Source organism: Orycteropus afer, unplaced genomic scaffold (assembly GCF_000298275.1).
Source record: "Orycteropus afer afer isolate SDZICR_OR568_19922 unplaced genomic scaffold, OryAfe1.0 scaffold00054, whole genome shotgun sequence".
Lineage (NCBI taxonomy): Eukaryota > Metazoa > Chordata > Mammalia > Tubulidentata > Orycteropodidae > Orycteropus > Orycteropus afer.
Genome location: NW_006921641.1, coordinates 12,409,724 through 12,416,865, shown reverse-complemented (window position 1 = coordinate 12,416,865; position 7,142 = coordinate 12,409,724).

Sequence of the window (7,142 nt, the reverse complement as noted above, 5' to 3'; positions counted from 1 at the left end):
CAGATTTCTTGGCAGAAACCATGCAGGTGAGAAGACAATGGGACAGTATATATAAAACCCTGAAAGAGAAAAATTTCCAACCAAGAATTATGTACCCAGCAAAACTGTCCCTCAAATATGATGGTGAAATTAGGACCTTTCCAGATAAGCAGAAATTAAGGGAATTTGTTCAAACCAGACCAACCTTACAAGAGATGCTAAAGGGGGTCCTCTGGACAGAGAAGCAACAACAGCCAACAACAACTGACCATTAACACACATGATGACATAACCCAGCAACCAACCCAGCTATGGAAGTATCCAAAGTAAATAAGCCTACAAGGTTGTAAACAGGGAACCAGAAACATCAATTGACAAATGGGGACAACTACAAACCAAAAAGAGGGAAAAAACTGTGTTGTTACAGAACTTCTAGATGGTAGGGATGCCAAGACAACTACAAGATAGAACATACTGTTCTAAACTTGGGAAGAAAACTATAAATCACAGGGTAACCTCAAAGAAAAATGATAACCCTTCACATCAAAATAAAAAAGAAGACCAGCACAAACATTTAGCAAATACTAAAACAAATACCAACAAAGGAAGTGATAACACGATGCATAAACAAAACGAGCTCAGCATAGAAAATTATAAGGAAGGAAGAAATCAACACCATGAAAAAGGACATACCAAAAATGACAGCAACAAATATATATTTGCCGATAATTACATGTCTGCCAAGGGACTTATCTCTAAGATTTATAGAAAACTCCAACACCTAAACACCAAAGGAATTAACAATCCGATTGAAAAATGGACAGAAGACATGAATAGACACTTCACCAAGGAGGATATTCAGGTGGCCAGCTGATACATGAAGAGATGCTCACAATCATTGGCCATCAGAGAGATATAAATCAAAATAACAATGAGATAACATCTCACCCAAGTGCTGACGGCAAGGTTCAACAAGACAGAAAATAACAAATGCTGGCAGGGATGTGGAGAGATTGGGACTCTCATACACTGCTGGTGGGACTGTGAAGTGATACAACCACTGTGGAAAGAAACATGGTGATTCCTTAGGAAGCTGGAATTGGAGATACCATTTGACCCAGCAATCCCATTACTAGGTATATATCCTAGAGAGGTGATAGCCGGGACAGGAACAGATATATGCACACTCATGTTCATTGCAGCACTATTTACAATAGCAAAAAGATGGACACAACCTACGTGCCCATCAGCAGAAGAGTGGATGACCAAACTATGGTACATACACATACTGGAATGCTATGCAGCACTAAAGAATAATGTAGAATCTGCAAAACACCACATAATATGGATGAACTTGGAGGATATTATGCTGAGTGAAATAAGTCAATCACAGAAGGACAAATATAGTATTTGTTCATTGTTGTGGAGGGTCAAGGAAAGGTTTATATATGGAGGGAAATTTTCTTTGTTGGTTGCCAGGGGTGGGAGGGGAGGGGAGGGAATGCTGCAAAAAAAAAAAAAAGATGCATTGACCCATGTCACTTTAGTTTTGTGTATTTCACTGTACATAAATTATATTTCAATAAAATGCATTCAAAAATACCCCTATAGTGTTATAACAAACCAGGAGATGAACTTCAATCTTGGGCACTGCCCTGTCTAGATGGATGGAACAGGACAGGCCAATGTACTTTAGGCCACTTAGGCATCCCATTGGAAACATACTCCTATAATAAAAGTAATCATTAGGCCAGCAGTTTAAAAATCTTGATTTGGAACAAGAGATCTACTGATAACTATAAGTGCTACAATCCCATCCAATTTAGACCTAGGATGGGATATAGATTTTTAAGATTATTATTCTTATAGGGTAGCAAAATTAGAGAAGGCATTCCAAAATTTGTATGCCTCCATAGAACAAATCATGAATAAAATCGCTGATGGAATTACAGTCCAACAGAATCCTTAAACTCCTTGCAAAAAATGGTTTTAACAACATAATTGTCTTCTGATTCATAGCAACCCCTCCTTGGGTTTCCGAGGTGGTATCACTATGATAGTAGATTGCCCAACCTTCCTTCTGAGGAGTGGCTATTGGGTTTGCACTGCCAGCCCTCTGGTTAGCAGTCAAATGCCTTAGGCACTATGCCACCAAAGCTCCTATAATAGTCTTAGACTTTCTTTTAGCCTAACAAGTAGGTGTTTGTGGTATAGCAAACAATTCTTGTTGCATATGGATTAACAATACCCATGAAGTTGAACAAGATACTGAGAAAATTCGTCAAAAAAGCTATATGGTTACATATAGAGGACTCTGAATCCTCTTAGTTTGATATTTTCCACTCTTTACTTAAAAGTATTGGATCCTGGATTAGATCTACATTGCTACCAAACCAAACCAAACACACCACCGTGGAATCAGATTCAACTCATAGCGACCCCTCCTAGGGTTTCCGAGGCAGTATCGCCAAGGAAGGAGATTGCCCAACCTTCCTTCCGAGGTATGATTTACATTGCTAACTTGATTAGTTATATTAAATTTGTGGTAATAATTATTGGAATAATCAAATGTACAAAATACATAAACAATGTTATGATGCAAAACACGAATGTAACACATAAAGAAAATTATACACATAGATTAGACCCACTTTCCGAATGGACTCTAGCTCCCACCTTGAGCCAGTCTTTTGAATAGTCAAGCTGTTCCTCTAATGTGGCTTTAGTCCACACAGCAACCCCCTGTGTCTAAAATCACAGAAGCTGAATGGTAAGCAATAGCAAAGAGGTCAAATGGTGCCTAACTATAAAATAGTAGTTTCAGAGGTCTTAAAGGCTTACCTAAGTAAACAGTCATCTAAAGAATCATGTTTCATCATGGTAAGCCCTTGCAGAAGAAAGTATTCATATAATAATAATCAAAGGATGTGCGGTGCAGTGAATTACTTGGTATGGCTTTTCTAGCTGTAGTCTTTGAAACTCCCACTGAATTACTGGGTGGGACCATGCAAATAAGGTGTGTAGAACTCTGACGCTGGGATTGGTTAGTTATGTCACTCTGCCAGGCTTAAAATGAGCTTTTCTAGAGGTAGAGGGGGGATCTCAGTGCCATCAAGAGAGAAGAGCTAGAGGTGAAGTAGAGTGCACCCTTCACCTAGGTGAAGTAGGACCTGAGATTTCTGCACTAGACCTCCTTGGCAGAGATGCCCCAGCAAAAAGAGATGCCCTCGCAGAAAGAGATGGTCGCACTGGAACCAAGAGTCATGAGACAGAGAGGTGGCCTTACTTGGCCCACAGAGCAAGAAAGCTGAGGGTCCTTGGGCAGGAGGTTTGCTGCCAGAGTGGGATACACCTAGGTGTACCTATTGGCGGAGCTAAAAGAGCTTTGTAACACTTACCCTAGCAGGGCAAAGGCCAGGCTAAGAGGCCAAGGGCCAGAGAAGCATGTCTGAGGGCAAAGCTGAGGGGAGACTGTCTTGATCAAAGCATTGTATTCTGATCATGTTCCTGAACCTGAATTGTAGCCTGTTACTTCCCTAATAAACCCCACAATCATAAGTATTGTCTGTGAGTTCTGTGTGGCCACTACAACGAATTATTGAACCCAGAAGAGCAGTAGTGCATGCCATGGGAGGGATGGTTGGTGTCAGAATTCGTAAAAGGTTGGAGGGTGGTGGCATGTCTGGCCTCATAGGAATAAGCCTTGGGCTGCCAATGGTAATTCTGTCTTCCTATTGTGAAGCTATAGGAGGTCAGAAGATGTAGCCTCCATGCCCTTTTAGCAAGATGTTAACAAAATCCTTGATCAAAGGGAGGGAATGTGTAAGAGTTCTAAAATTTGAGGCATTTGACTCATATCAGAATTCAGGTCTGAGCCCCAATTCCATCTTAGCTTTTACTTATTTCTCCTGCAACTGTCAAATCCTTAGACAGACCTAACTACATAACAAAGGAAACATTTTTCTCTGTGGTTAAAGAAAGATCACAGAAAAACATGTTCATAAGGGAGTGTCTTTATACAAGACACTTATCAGAAATTCCCTTAACAACCCTCAGGAAATATTTTAAGATAATTACCTTATGATCACCATGTCAAACCTCCCTTAGTCACGTATTTAAACTAACCAATCTAAATAATCCACATTCGTGTTTCCAACCAATCACTATACAGCCCCTACTTTTGAGTTGTTCCACCTCCAGCTTCCCTGATCTTGCAACTTCTGATTAGAATGTTGTACCTTTAGTTCTTGATTTTACCTCATACGTATGCCTCTGTTACTCTATATTTTTGGAGTGTTTTGTTTTTATTTTGTGAGATCAGACATGGTCCCAGTTCAAACTGCTTTGAAACTTCAATACATCTCTTTCCTTTTATTATAACAGAGTACTCACTGACACTCTAAAGCACAGTTGTGATAGCTGAACCCATAAGTCTAGAAGGAATCTCTGAAGAAGAGAGAAGGGAGCACAAACTGAAGCTTAAGGACCAAGCCATGCAGAATATCCACAGTCAGCAGGTGAGAAAAGAAGAGGAACCAATAGGGGATTCAGGAAACTTATCAGAGATGGAGGAAGAGAACTGTAATAGTGCAGAACCACAATGATGGGAAAAAAATTACTAAGAATGAACAGAAAGGAGAAAAGAGTTTTGCAAAAAGCATGTGGGGGCAGCATCTTCTGACCTCTTGCAACTTTACAAGGAGGAGACAGAATCACCATGAGCAACATCAGCCCAAGGCTGATGCCTATGAGGCAGAAGTCAGACATGCCACTAACCTCCAATTTTTTTTAATCAACTCTGAAACCAATTAGGCTTCCTACAGCACTCTCTGCTTCTTTGCTGGGTTTGATAATTCATTGCAATGGCCACACAGAACTCACAGACAATACCCATGATTATGGAGTTTATTAGGAAAGTAACAGGTTACAATTCAGATTCAGAAACACCCAGGATACAATTCTTCAATCAGGACAGCCTCCCATGGCCATGCCCTTGGGCACACCTCTCTTTAGCCCTTGGCCTCTCGGCCTGGCCTCTGCCCTGCTTGGGCAAGTGTTACAAAGCTCTTTTAGCTCTGCCGATAGGTGCACCCCACTCTGCTAGCAAACCTCCTGCCCAAAAGCACTCAACTTTCTCACTCTATGGGCTGTAAGCCTGCCACTCTTGTGCCATTCTCTTGGTTCTGCTGTCACCATCTCTCTGCTACCTCAGTGCAGGGATCTCAGGTCCAAGGATATGCTCCACTCTTGGCTTTTCTTTCTTGATGGTAGTGAGATCCTCCCTTTTCCACATCTGGGATAGCTCATTTTAAGCTTAGCAGAATGGCAAAACTGACCAACCCCACCTTAGGGTTCCATATACCTTATTCACACAATCTCACTTCCACAAGGATGCCACATATCTTATTTACGTTATTAGCAAGCTATCCAATCTCCTTGATAGGCCACAACCACCTTACATTTGTATTGTTTGGGAGTCATAAAGACCACGGCTAGAAGAGCCATACCAAATAATTCACCGCACCACAAGATTTAAGGCCCAACACTCTTCCCAAAACAGCTATTTTTCACTTCATTTAGTCACAATATCTTAAATTCTACTAGTTATTCCTTCTGCATTATTAAGAATTAAGTGAGCACCCCCAAAACTATTACCCTGAGATAATCTTTAAACCTTAAACCAAAAATATCCACTGAAGGCTTCTTAAAACTAAACAATAGATTACTTTAACTAGTAATGGATTATCTGTCTTAACAATTATGCTTTTTTAAAAACTATCTATATTGGAACAAAAGGAGCTCTGGTAGCACAGTGATTAAAGCATTTGCTGCTAACCAAAACGTCAGATGAGGGAATCTTTTCCCATAAAGATTTACAGCCTTGGAAACTTTATGGGGCAGTTCTACTCTGTCCTATGGGGTTATTATGGTCAGAACTGACTCGACTGCAGTGGGTTTGTTTTTTTGGTATATGAGATAAAATTGACAATAGCAACTGGAAAGATTAGATAGGAACCTTAGGAGGCAGTGAGTTTATGCTAATGAAGGAGGAACAACTTAGAGAATGGTTGCACAAATTGTACATGCAGAAACTTAACTTGGTGTATGTTTTGCTGGGTATATTCTCAACAGCAACAGCAAAAAAATAAGCAATTAAAAAAAAAGGATTAAGAGGGTAGGGTATTAATGTACTTGTCACTATAACCTGCATTTGTCTTTTAATCAAATTTCCTTCCACATCACCCTTAAGATGGAATAGAAAGAATTACGATGATTATGATGATGATGTTGTTGTTATGTGCCGTCGAGTCAGACCCAACTCATAGTGACCCCTCCTTGGGTTTCTGAGGTAGGATCACTACAGAAGTAGATTGCCCAACCTTCCTTCTGAGGAGTGGCTGGTGGATTTGAACCGCCAGCCTTCTGTTAAGCAGTCAAATGCTTTGGGCATTACACTACCAGAGCGCCTTAAATATTCAATCATCATAACAACTCAAAGAGGAAGACACTACTATCTCTAATGAACAGATGAAGCAAGTATGCCCAGTTAGCCTGCCACAGAGGCTGGGACTTCGGATCAGAGAGGAAAGGGAATATGAAGCAACCTCTCTAGCTAGAAGCCCTCACTTCACCCTACATTGCTCCCTGAATGAAGTCTGGCCAGGGAAGAAGAGGCAGATAAACTGGATGGAAGTGGATCTATTTGGACTTAATATTTAGAGCTGCTGTAAAGCAGTTCTAGGTTTACAGAAAAATTATGCAGAAAGTACTGAGTTCCCATAGCCCACCTTATCCTTGGCATATTTTCTCCTATTAACATCTTGCATTTCTGTGATACGTTTGATACAACTGAACCAATACTGACACATTACACAGTTCACGTTAGGGTTCACTCTTTGTGGTGTACAGGCCTCTGGGTTTTGACAAACAATCATATGTCAACCATTACAGTATCATACAGAACAATTTCACTGCTTTAAAAATGTTCTGTGTGTGCTTCACCTAGTCACCCCTGTCCCTGAACTTCTGACAACCACTGATCTTTCTACTGTCTCTATAGTTTTTACTTCTCCAGATTGCCATATAGTTAGAATCAAACAGTATTTAGCTTTTCAGACTGGCTTCTTATACTCAGCCGTATGCATTTAAGGTTCTTCCATGTA